Source organism: Chelonia mydas, chromosome 1, assembly GCF_015237465.2.
Source record: "Chelonia mydas isolate rCheMyd1 chromosome 1, rCheMyd1.pri.v2, whole genome shotgun sequence".
NCBI classification, from domain to species: Eukaryota; Metazoa; Chordata; order Testudines; family Cheloniidae; genus Chelonia; species Chelonia mydas.
This window is the reverse complement of record NC_057849.1, coordinates 247,346,441-247,358,794: the sequence shown is the minus strand read 5'-3', so window position 1 is coordinate 247,358,794 and position 12,354 is coordinate 247,346,441. Positions and strand designations below refer to the sequence as shown.

General features: G+C 46.3%; 1 protein-coding gene and 1 long non-coding RNA gene across 12 annotated transcripts in view; both read right to left on the bottom strand.

Moving 5' to 3' along the window:
- TBXAS1 (thromboxane A synthase 1) overlaps positions 1-12,354 on the bottom strand; it is a 323,500-nt gene that overhangs the window by 266,845 nt on the left and 44,301 nt on the right. The window lies entirely within an intron of this gene.
- On the bottom strand, positions 4,738-11,425 carry LOC119563832. Its single transcript, XR_005222463.2, has 3 exons — positions 11,368-11,425; positions 9,050-9,308; positions 4,738-8,357 (listed from the first exon to the last, which is right to left on the bottom strand). It is a non-coding gene; the product is annotated as an uncharacterized LOC119563832 (long non-coding RNA).

Genomic DNA, 12,354 nt, shown 5'->3' with positions numbered 1-12,354 from the left:
TGATGCTTAGCAGCAGCCAGAGTTTCTCAAGTCGAAACTGCAGTGTGTCATCTGTCTGTCTGGGCTACACTGTACAGCGTGGCGTCTGCTTGATCCTTCTCAGACTGAAGAAACACTAGAGATAAAAGTATGTGCAAATAAAAATAGTAGTTTGAAAAAGAATGCTGGAGATAATGCTTGGGTAATACCTTGTTGGTTCATGCTTCCAAACATTCTTAAAGAGCAGCTAATGCCTTGCTGAGAAGTTGAGAAAACATTCCATTTAGAAAAACAACAAACCCTCCACTGTTCTCTTCCCAAACTCTGTATTACAGAAGAGATATTGGCATGTAAACAGGACGGTACTTTTAAAGGGCTCTTCAGTTCTTGCCAGATCCTGATCCCAAGGACTTCAGTGTCCCTTAATTCTCTATTGACAAACAGATCTTGGGTGCAGGGGAGGAAGGGTAAACGGAGGAAGGGGCTATCGCAATTGGCTGTAGTCAAGATGATTGTAAGGTCACAGAGAGTTCTGAATTCAGGTAGGGGAAATGAACAGGGTGTGATTGACAAAAACCAATATGTCCTATATCAGTACAAAATAAAAGAGCCCAAAACTAAACCCTAAAGGTGCAGTCAGACCCAAACTGCAGGAACAGGCAAAGATCGCACTGCATCAGATGCAACACACGTCTTTTCTGTGCATCTACCGCGGGCAGAAGGGGGAAAGGAACAGGTGAAAAATCATCCTACTGATATGCCTAAGTAGAATCTTAATTTTTTTTAAAAGCCCCCCCCTCAAAAAAAAGAGCAACCCAGGCTGCTCAAAAGCAATAAAAAAATAAATGTATATAAAGAAAGTGTGTCATGCAGCACCCTGAGATCTTGTGCTTTTCTAAAGATAATCCTAGACACTTATTCTGCCACCTGGCTCAGCAAGCTGAATCAGATTGCATTACAGCGGTATAGTCACGTTACAGGATAATAAGGATCACAAGCCAGATTTTCAGCTGGCATAAGTCAGCACAGCCCCCCTGAAGTCAAAGCAGCTACACCAAATGACAGTAGGTGAGGATTGGGCCTCACAGTTCTGTGACATATGCTGCTCAGGAACAAGGCAACCAATATAGTTAAGGTTGAAACAGCAACATTCATTATCATTATAACCCTGCTTTTTCCAGCTGCTCACAACTTTTTATAGCCCATTTGGGCTGGAATTTTCTATGTTTGTTGTCAGGGGAGTGGTTAATTTATTTTGAAAAGTTTCAGCAAAATCTGTTCACATGGTGTTGAGCTCTACAAATGTAAATAAAAAAAATCCAGTATCAGGAGCCACTGAGGAACGAAGAGAGCCCCAACCAGCCCAGGGAGAACACAAAGCACAGGACAGGAAAGGGGGCAAGGGAAAGCTGCATGAGATGTTATATAAGCCACTCTCTCCCATATACCTTTAAATGAGCTCCCTTGAGAGGCGCATAGGAGCAGACATGTCATTGAAAGCCATTGCTTTGTTACCTCAGTGGCCCCTAATGTGGCTGGCTGTGGTAGCAGCTCAGGAAGAAGCCCTCTAGCTGAAGTTTTCCTTCTCTATTACTGCGGCACTCAGCCCAGCCACAAAAAGCATACGAGACCTGTTCCTGGTGGGCTGTGGACTGATGAGTCCGTCCCTCTCCAGGCAGCACATAGCCCTCTTTTGAGAAGGTAAGGGGTAGGGCAAAATAAACAAATAAGTAAGAGGAAAACTCAGAAATTCACTGTAAAAGAACACACACGCACGAGAGCAAAGGAGAGAGTGATGAATGAAAGGAATCAAAAAAAGAGTGTGGCAATTGTGCTAGGCCATAATTGTGAGGGAACGTGGGGGTGACACTCATCTGTCAGCCCACCAAAAGGAGTGCTCCAGTAAGGAGTGGTTGGGAACTGCTCTACCAAGACATTATGGAGAGCAGGTGTAACCCACACACCTCCTGGTTGTGGTGTTCTGTCCCATCCAGTGGCACCGAGAGCACTGAGAGAGAGAGAGAGAGAGAGAGAGAGAGAGAAAATGAGTCTGCTCTACAGCCTCACCTAACAAGCATGTGGCTTTTAGCTCATGCAGTAGAGGCTCATGCACTAAGCTCCAGAGGTTTGATCCTGCCTGCTGATGACTGGAGTCTGTTGGCGTTACACAAGCTTCATAAATGGGTGAACTGGAACAGCATTATCTGTCCCCTGCCTGTCCCTCCATACAAAGGGGTTGAAGCCCTGTCCCTTCAGCGATGGGCAAACTACCCAAAGGGGGTGGGGGCAGGATCTCAGTCTGATTTAAAGTTAATGGGGAAAAAGCCCATTGATTTAAGTGAGTGCAGGAATGAGTTCAGAACAGTCAAGACCTTAATACAAAGCATCTAGAGTTGTTGGTGCACAGGCTGTCCCCTGAACTGTCATCTGAGAAAATTAGGGTTTGTTCTGTCTGTGGCCACTGGGGAGGGAACAACGTTGGAATCAATGACTGAAGAAGTTCTGGCCGAGGCTCTGGTACCAAGTCAAATGGAATTGGTCCAACATTTCATCAAATACATTGGAAGACGCATTATCCATGGGAACAGAGGGGAGAGGAGAAGCCTGCAGTTAGGGCTCAAGATGGCTGAACAACAGACTTTTCTTATTGCTGTACTTGATTTTTATTTTAGCTAGAGGGGGCATCTTGATAGATTCAGGAGGGGCTTGTACCTCAATCAATGGCTTGACAGTGCAGAGGAAAAGCAGAGGCAGAGGCAGTGCCTAAAATGGTAAAAATAATTCTAAATTCATTGGGACTCTTGTCTGTTTACTGTGCAGTGCAAAGCAATCATGACTGTGTGTGGACTGGCCTGAAGCAGAGAACGCAGATGACTTCGTTATTTTGCTGTGCAACCCTATCAGTCCTGCCCCAAGCATGAGTGACAACGTCATGGTACCCAGTATCATTGTAAACCTCACACACGTGACTAGTGTTGAACTTATGCCCAACCTAAGCCCTGGTCATTCAGAAAGATAGCCAGTACCCAAAGACTTGTCTATAACACTTTTAAGCAGCCGTGCTAATGGCTGCAGAATTAGTCAGCCTCTCTTTCCAGATGCTGTATAGTCTCTTAAATTCTGTCAGAGTGGAGCTCTGCTCTGGCCCAATTCAGCAACTCCACACATCAGCCTAAGCTGGTAAAGAGCAGAGCTCTCACCCCACACAGCTATGAGTCTCACATGACAGTGCCCTTCCCCTCCTGCTCAGCTCCTCAACTGCACGGCTGTGTATTGTGCACTTTGCCTGGAAAGCAGCGATGAAGACAGAGCCCTGTCTCCTGCTCTCATAAGTTTCACCATTCCAGTTAACAGCATTATTGTTCCTCAGAAACACAGCTGTCATGGGAAGGGATCAGCATGTCGAAAGAGGTGGTCTCTGAGGTATCTTCGGCCAATTCCATAGGCATCACTGAACATTAGAACTGAGAAATTGGATTTAACCTGGTGTTCCATGGGAAGACAGTGTACTAAACAGCACACTGCGGGGGGGGGGGGGGGGAGGTACTCTCAGAGGCTGGCACTGCTAAGGGGGCGGACTGCACCATTCTGTCTACAAAGTTTCATTTAGTTCAGTTCATTTAGCTCACACCTACGTATCAGCCAATGAAGCAATCCAACCTAGAGGGCACAAAGGTAGGGATCACTGTGTAAGTGGATTCTAAGCCCAGTTCTCCATGGCCTTAAGCAAGTCACCACCTCTCTGCTTCAATTTCCCCAGCTACATAATGAGATAATAAGACTCACCTACCTCACAGTGAAGTTGTAGTAATTAGTTAACTATTTTTAAAGCACTTTGAATTTAAAAACAGTATCTGCTACTATTTTTAGTAACGCACTGTGTTTAGTAAAGGTATTACTATTGTTCTCCACAGTTATTCATCGCCCAATGCTGCAGCAGACATTGCCATCTCTACATGTGCCCCCGTACGAATGTAGTGCCATATACAGTGCATGCATGCAGTCTTTAGACCCATCACAAGATCCAAATAGAGTTAAAAAAATCTCAAGGTAATAGTTAATGCCAGAAAGTTAATTGACATCCTAAGTTAAAGTTATACAATGTTACAGGAAAGAGAAAAGCTAGCTATTTAAGGGCCTTTACATAATGCTTTTTATCTAGAACAGAGGCTATGTGCACTCCCTTAAAGACACTGCCCTTTGTCTTTATTTTGATAGTTTGAAATGTTTATTCAGGTTCTCTGGCCGAGATGATTGTGCATTGAGAGTGCAACCCAGCAGAAAGCAATGCAAAATTAACAAGAACCTCCTCCCCCTCCTGCCCAAAAAAACAAACCCATGCACATTAATTACATAAACCCTGACAAAGTCACATTCCACATTAGGAATCAAGCAATCTGAATACAAGCTGTACAACTACTTTGCTAATGCTCAGCTGATTCCTTACAGATAGCAGCAGTACAACAGCTAGTTTGCAATTGTCGCCTCAAGACAAATTTTTATTGTGTCTGGCAATCTTGCTTCGGTATGTGATGGGAAGCCACCGCAAAACACAAATGAAAAAAAGCAAAGAAGAAAAAAATCCAAAGCATTTCAATGAGTTAATTCTGTTGCAAAATATTTAAGCTGAAAAATGCATATACTAAAAACCCCAGTTTGTGAGCAGAGGCAAGATGCCCTTGCAAGGGGCAATTTATTTTTCTGCAGTTAGGGAACATGTGCTGATGGTGGTGAAGGAATTCCTACCATCTACCCACTTCTCTTTCGGGACCTTAGCTGCACTCTCTAAAAAGTCAACAGTACTCAAAGTGATGGTGCTTATTCCTTACTTTGATCCATGCAAAATACTAGACACAGAAACTGTAGGACAACATTTCATTAAACACAAGATGACATAAAAAAAGGCTATTTGGAAAGATTTTTATTTTAATTTTACAGGGAGGTGGTAGTTTTTAAAATAGTCGGGACTGGTACTTTATCACTATGTTGCAGTCATGAACAAGAAAAAACAACAATTGACCAATTTAATCTCTGGTATATTGTATCAGACTAAATCCTTCAAGGCATTCTGTGTTTTACAGCACCGAGCATGAGGGGCCCTGATATGTGACTGAGGCTCCTAGATGAAATCACACTACAAATGTCCACGGAAGCTATGGACAGTCAACAGAGGATGAATTTGGCCCATTATCAGCTTGTAAGGTGCTGAGCAACCCCTGAGGGTTGGCATTCCAGGTTTCTTAGGGTCTCTCTCTCTCTCTCTCTCTCTCTGGAGACACTTAGAACTCTATTACAGATCCAATCCCACAAGGTGTCTGATGAATTATATTTTATATTCTGTGCATTAGAACAGCTCTGTTTGCAAAGAACATAGGGATCCTCAAATGAACGGCCAAGGGCTGTTGTACTGCTAGGCAAACACATTGCGCTGTACCTTCAAAACCATTTTGATGAGTCGGAGTATAAGTGGAAAACCAAGAAGATACAATAACTAACACCCTATGTACTCTGCGTCAAGCTGGACCGAAACTCTGTGACCAAGCCCTTAGATTCTGCAGTGTAACTCTGACAGCTCACTATTACCCTCCCCACTTATTTCAGGTCATATCCTTACAACAATTGTGCTTACTTGGTTAAAACTAGCAGCACGAAGCAGCTGCTCTCTACTGCATGATCCCATGGGGGTCCGCATCATGGGTATCCATGCAAGAGTTAATACTGCTCTGAGCAGTCTGCTCCATGCCTGTGTCTGCCTGTCGGCCCAGGGAAATATTGTAGACGCTCAGGCAGAAGAGAGCTGATGATAGCATAGCTCTGAAGGGAACTGTGATGTTATAGGGATATGGAGACTGGTCAGCCCTTCACTGTGGCTAGGGCTATTTTGAGAGTAAGCTCAGCAGGGCAGGGACTGTCTATAATCTGTGGGTATGTCTATGTTTCAAACTTCTGCTGACGCAAGTTATGTTGACATAAAGCCGCTGCAGTTAGTATATTGCTTGAGCACGTGCATAGTTTGCTTTTGTCGGCTCTGTACGTACTCACCAGGACTGCTTGCTTTGATGCACAGTGCAGTGTACCTTGGGTAGGTATCCCAGTGTGCAACTTGCCACCGTCCAGTGCATTGTCTTTTAGGAAGTTTTGGCAGTGCGTGGTGGGGCAGAACCGAGTTGTGTAGGGATGAGTGAGACAGTGGGGTCAAGTCCCTATCATGCAATTTTCGCCAACCCATAATGCCATCTCTATGCTATAATTTTCATGCCTATTTTGAAAATCCCATGAACCTGCATGGGACTCACCACAGTCCACCATCTCTGACAGAAGCACGGAGCCTGCACAGCTCTGCACTATTATTATGAATGTTGCGCACATAGGATGCATGATCCTCTAGTATCTACAGAGCCACGGGGAATATGATGATTTCCTGGAGGGCAGACTGCTGTGGGACATAGCAAAAACCAGTTCAACGTTCTTGGCGACATTTGTGGAGCAGCTGCAAAATGGTGGAGTGCTGTTTCTGGTCCTGAGAAACAAGCACTGACTGGTGGGATCTCATTGTAATCCAGACTTGGGATGATGAACAGTGGCACAAGGCCACATTCTGGGATCTACCTGCTGAGTTTGCCCCAGCCCTCCAGCACAAGGACATCAAAATGAGAACTGCACTGACAGTGGAGAAGTGAGTGGCAATTTCACTATGAGAACTTGTGATGCTGGATTGCTACTGGTCAGTGGGTAATCATTTTTTGGAGCTGGAAAATCCACCGTGAGGGCCATTGTATGCAAGCATGCAGGACCATTAATCGTCTCCTGCTATGCAGAACTGTGACTCTCGGCAATGTGCAGGACATAATGGATGGATTTGCAGCCATAGGGCTCCTGAACTGCGGTGGAGCGATAGACTGCATGCATAGCTCTATTAGTCACCAGATTACCTTGCCACAAGCTACATCAACAGAAAAGGCTATTTTTCTATGGTTATGGAAACACTGGTGGATCACTAGGGATGCTTCACCAACATCAGCGATGGCTGGTCAGGGAAGGTGCATGACATTCACATCTTTAAGAATACCAGACTGCTCAGAAAGCCACAAGCAGGGACTTCCTTTCTTGACCAGATGTTGGCGATGTTGAAATGCCAATCGTGATCGTGGACAACCCAGCCTACCTCTCACTCCCCTGGCTCATGAAGCTGTACACTAGCCATCTCGACAGCACGAAGGAAAGGTTCAACTACTGGCTCAGCAGGTGCAGAATGACAGTCAAATGCGCTTTTGCCAGACTGAAGGTGCGCTGGCATTGTTACTCACAAGATTTTATCTCAGTGAGAAAAACATCCCAATGGTTAGAGCTGCCTGCTGTGTCCTGCAGAATATCTGTGAAGCAAAGGAGGAAAAGTTGCAGCCACGGGGAAGGCGGAGCAGCTTTCTGCTGAGTTTGGGCAGACAGACAGACACAAGGATCATCAGAAGAACTCAAAACAGAGCTATGCAGCTCAGTGAGGCTTCGGAAGAGCACTTACACAGCAAGTCACAGTAATGTGTCATGGTATCCTGTACTCTACCCGGCCCTGCAGTTTGGGGCACCTGTTAGGAATTGTGCGGTGCTTGGTGCACATCTATGAACGTAACACTGGCAATACATCTGTTAATTTTGTGGTGGTTGCTGTACATTTCTGATTATTACACTGTGTTTATCACTGATCCTGTGAGTTGTGTCACAGTGTCCAACAAGTAAGTGGGAGCTGTCATTACCGCCAGCCATTCTGCAGCATATGTTGGACACTAATAAAAACAAAATTATTTTCCAAACAATAGAGTTTTATTGAGTAACAAAAACACTTCAAAACAAATTCTGTGCAAGTTAAAAACAAATATATTAAGACCTTAATAAATCTATGGAACAGCGCTTAAAGAAGGGGAAGGAACATTCATATCCATTTTAGCTACACGTACATTAGCCATGGCTCTCCCAGGCCAGTGTATATGAAGCTGTGGTTGTCTTTAACATCCCCTGGTGTGGAGGAGGAGGGATGCAGTCCCTGATGCCACATGGAACGTTGAAGGGGTGGAAATGCACTTCTCCATGGACTGAAAAGGGAAGCGAGCTCATGATTGTTGACCCTCAAGCCCCATTATGTTCTGGTGCATCTCCCTCTCCTTCTGGGACTCCTGGGCCTCTCTCCTGTCCACTTCTTCCTTCTCCAGGCTGTCTGCAATATTCATCCTCCAGGCCCTCTGCTCCCAGTGTGATGCAACCCTGGCTTGCAGGACCTCGTTAAACATGGCATCTCGAGTCCTCTTCTTTCACCTTCTTATCTGGCTCGGGCATTCCACAGGTATGGAGGGGGAACCCCTCAACATTGCAACGGCAGCAGCTGCCTATTAAACACAGAGGTAGAATTGTCAGGATAGTCACAATGGAAAGCGAAACTTAAGATTCAGAACTCCCTTCCTTTGCTCCCTTAAAGTTTTAAACAAAACACGCTTATTGACACTTCTGGTTTGGAGTGCTTGTTCATGGCACCACTTACAGCACCAGCCATGGTGAGTATGGCCTGCCAAGGGTGAGGAAAATTAGGAGGGAACTGCTTGTGTGCATGAAACTATGAGAATAGGGCACTGGCACTGAATACTGGCACCATTTTCCCCAGGCTATGGGGACTTTAGCGGGTATCTCACTCCTGAGGGTAACAAAGGCAAAGACAGCACACCTGCTGCTGGTGTCCCAAAGCTGCCCAGGCCAGTATGTCACTAGCCTGTTTACTGCAATGGTGCCTGCTGAAGTTATCACTGACTGGTGTGGGAAAGTGTCCTACTGCAGAAGAAGAAATAAGGCTGCCATCCGTAGAAACTTTCTGGAGAGGATTGCAGAGTACCCCCATGAAAGCTCCACCAAGATCTCGCAGGAGGATTCACTGGACATCTCTGTGTACACAAACAAACTATGCTACCCCCCACATCTCTACAGCGGAATGAAAAGCAGATAATTCTAGCTCTCATTGTTGTACGGCTGCATCCTGCTAAGTTGGTAGGCACCATCACTGTAATGGGAATTACATTTACACACTTACCCAACATTCTTTCCCTTGCATCGGGCTCTCCCATGCTTGATTGCCAGGACTGCAGTGGAGTCTCAAACAGGTCCTGGCTCGTGGCACAGCTGAACCTCCCAGTCGCACGTCCCCCAGCGTCCTCCTCCTCCGCCTCCTCCTTGTTCCCGTCTGACTCCTCAGAGATATCCACAGTGGCGTCCAGAGTGGTGGTGGTGGGGTCTCCGCCAAACATGGTGTGCGGCTCTTTGAGTCTGGAGTGTGTAGCTGGCATGGTCAGCTGGGCAGTTGCAAACAGTTTCAAAAAAAAAAAAAATGTGGGCTTTAAGGAGGTGCTTCTAGTCTTCATGACCGCCAGCCAATGGAGTTCACAATTGTGACCAGAGAGGTCAGTGCCAGGCATTGTGGGACAACTGGAGGACTGTTAGGATTGACATAGGTAACGCAGTGTCTACATTTGTGCTGCGTTGACCTCAGTACATTGACCGCGGCTCAACGCCGCTCAGGGACATGGCATTACTATGTCACCGTAATGGAGAGCTTACATTGATGGGAGACAAATTTTAAGTGTAGACACATGCACAACTAGGTCAACTCAAGGTGGTTTACGTCAACCTAACCTTGTGGTGTAGCCTGCATTTGTACAGTGCCTAGCGCAATGGGGGCCCCATTCTTGGTTGGCCTGTAGATACTCCCATAATAAACATGAACAAACAACAATAGGGCTTTCTTTCCCCACTAGATCCCTAGCAGTTTGTGAGGATTGCAGACCATGCTCGCCGCCGCCTTTGCAGCATCCCCTGTCCAAACCTCCTGCTCTGAGGCAGTGAGTCAGCAACTCTGTAAGGGACCTCTTGCAGAGCCTGTGTGGTCCTCTTCTGCTCTCTCAGGTTATAAGTCAGGAGAGTACAACAAGGCCGCAAGTAACGTAGAAGATTGGCCAGGTGGGTGAGTGCTTATTTTTATATTTATTACTCTCGTGTTCAAATACATTTAAATGCCACAAAAGTCAACCTAATGATTCAAGTTGGATACTCATGTACCATCAAGTAAGTAGCAGTGTGGTCAAATGTTTAGAGCAGAGCTCTGAACGAAGAAGAGCATGGTTTTCAAAGTGTCTGAATCACTGAGTCAATGTGTGGCGCTGGGCCAATCACGAGACCTCCTTAGTAAGTTCAGGCTAACACTAAAATCCAGATGCTGCTTTGCAGCCAAACTTTCCCAAGTCAATATTTTAGAAGTGATCCAAGTCCTAGAGTACACTGGGAACCTGCCAGAATTGTTTAGGTAATAACAGCAAGACTTCAGAAGAAAGGAAAAGGCAAGTGACCTTTATACCAGCAGCACTTCTCAATAGCCCTAAAAAGGTTACTGTAAGCCCACCAGAGAGGCAGGAGCAAGTTTAATGTTCAGTTGCATGGGAGTCTTTTTCGCAAAACATTTTGGAGACTCCAAATATACAGGGGCTTATTTTTAGAGTTACAGAAATCCGATTAATGCAGCCTTTATTACATTTCTCCGGCCAGTTTGCCGAGAGAACTTACAGTTTCTCTTTCACAGTCCTTTGAGAGATGGGTGGGAGTAAGTTCTGGTCCCGAAAGTTTCTTTTCACTTTCCCCTCTGTGAATGGGTGTGTGATGGTACTGTAGTGCAAATCACAGCAGATTGACAGCTACACTTTGATTACAGGAACGGACAGCATTACTTGGGAGTTATCACCACATCATCTTTATACATAAATGTAGGTCCATAAATTAGAGCTCTCTGCTAGCAGCATCAGCCGTATCATTCTTCGGGCATGGCTACACTTGCAGATGTAGAGTGCTGTGAGTTAAACCAGTCCTCGGAGACCGCAGCAGGGAAAGCGCTGCCATGTGTTCACGCTGTCAGCTGCAAGTGCAATGGCATGGCCACATTTGTGGCACTTGCAGCGGCACTGGGAGCGGTGCATTATGGGCAGCTATCCCGCAGAGCACTTCTTCCCATTCTGGCACTGTGGCTTTGGGAATGGGGTGGGGGAAGGGGGCGCATGGCATCCTGGGTCCTGTCCCAACGCCCCGTGATGCATCGCTTTGCATCCCAACAATTCCTGTGCTTCCATCCACATTTGGCACCATCTTTCAAAGGTTTTTATACTGCGCGCTCTGTCTTCCCTTTCGGTCTGTGGGAATGGATCCCAAACGTGTGAGGAATATGCTGATTCGTCTCGCCAGCATGTCACAAATTGCAGTCACGTTACTCCTTAAGCTACAAAGTGACAGTGAGGAGTCCGACAATGATGTCAACTCACATAATGCTTATGACACGAGATTGCTTGTGGCATTCATGGACACACTCACCACAGTGGAACGCTGCTTTTGGGCTCAGGAAACAAGCACCGAGTGGTGGGATCACATCGTCATGCAAGTCTGGGATGACGAGCAGTGGCTGCAGAACTTTCAGATGAGGAACGCCACTTTCATGGGACTGTGTGCTGAGCTTGCCCCCACCCTACGAAGCAAGGACACGAGATTGAGAGCTGCCCTGCCGGTGGAGAAGTGCGTGGCTATTGCAATCTAGAAGCTGGAAACTCCAGACAGCTACCGATCGGTTGCTAACCAGTTCAGAGTGGGAAAGTCAAGCATTGGAATCGTGTTGATGCAAGTTCACAGGGCCATTAATCGCATCCTATTGAGAAGAACCGTGACTCTGGGCAATGTGCGTGACATTGTGGCTGGCTTTGCACAAGTGGAATTCCCTAACTAACTGTGGAGGGGCGATAGATGGGACGCATATTCCAATTCTGGCACTAAACCACCTAGCCTCCGAGTACATAAATCGGAAGGAGTATTTATCAATGGTTCTCCAGACACTTGTGGATCACCGTGGGCGTTTCATGGACATTAACGCAGGCTGGTTCGGAAAGGCGCATGATGTACGCATCTTTTGGAACACAGGCCTGTTCAGGAAGCTGCAAGCTGGGACTTTCTTCCCAGACCAGAAGATCACCGTAGGGGAAATTGAAATGCCAATTGTGATCCTTGGAGACCCCGCTTACCCCTTAATGCCATGGCTCATGAAACCATACACAGGGAGCCTTGACAGCAGCAAGGAGCGGTTCAACAACAGGCTAACTTGGTGCAGAATCACTGTTGAGTGTGCTTTTGGCTGTTTAAAGAGCCGCTGGCGCTGTCTGTATGGGAAGCTGGACCTGGCTGATGACAACATCCCTACAGTTATAGCTGCGTGCTGTACCCGCCATAACATTTGTGAAGGGAAGGGTGAAAGCTTCACTCAGGCATGGACCACGGATGTTCAACACCTGGAGGCTGAATTTGAACAGCCAG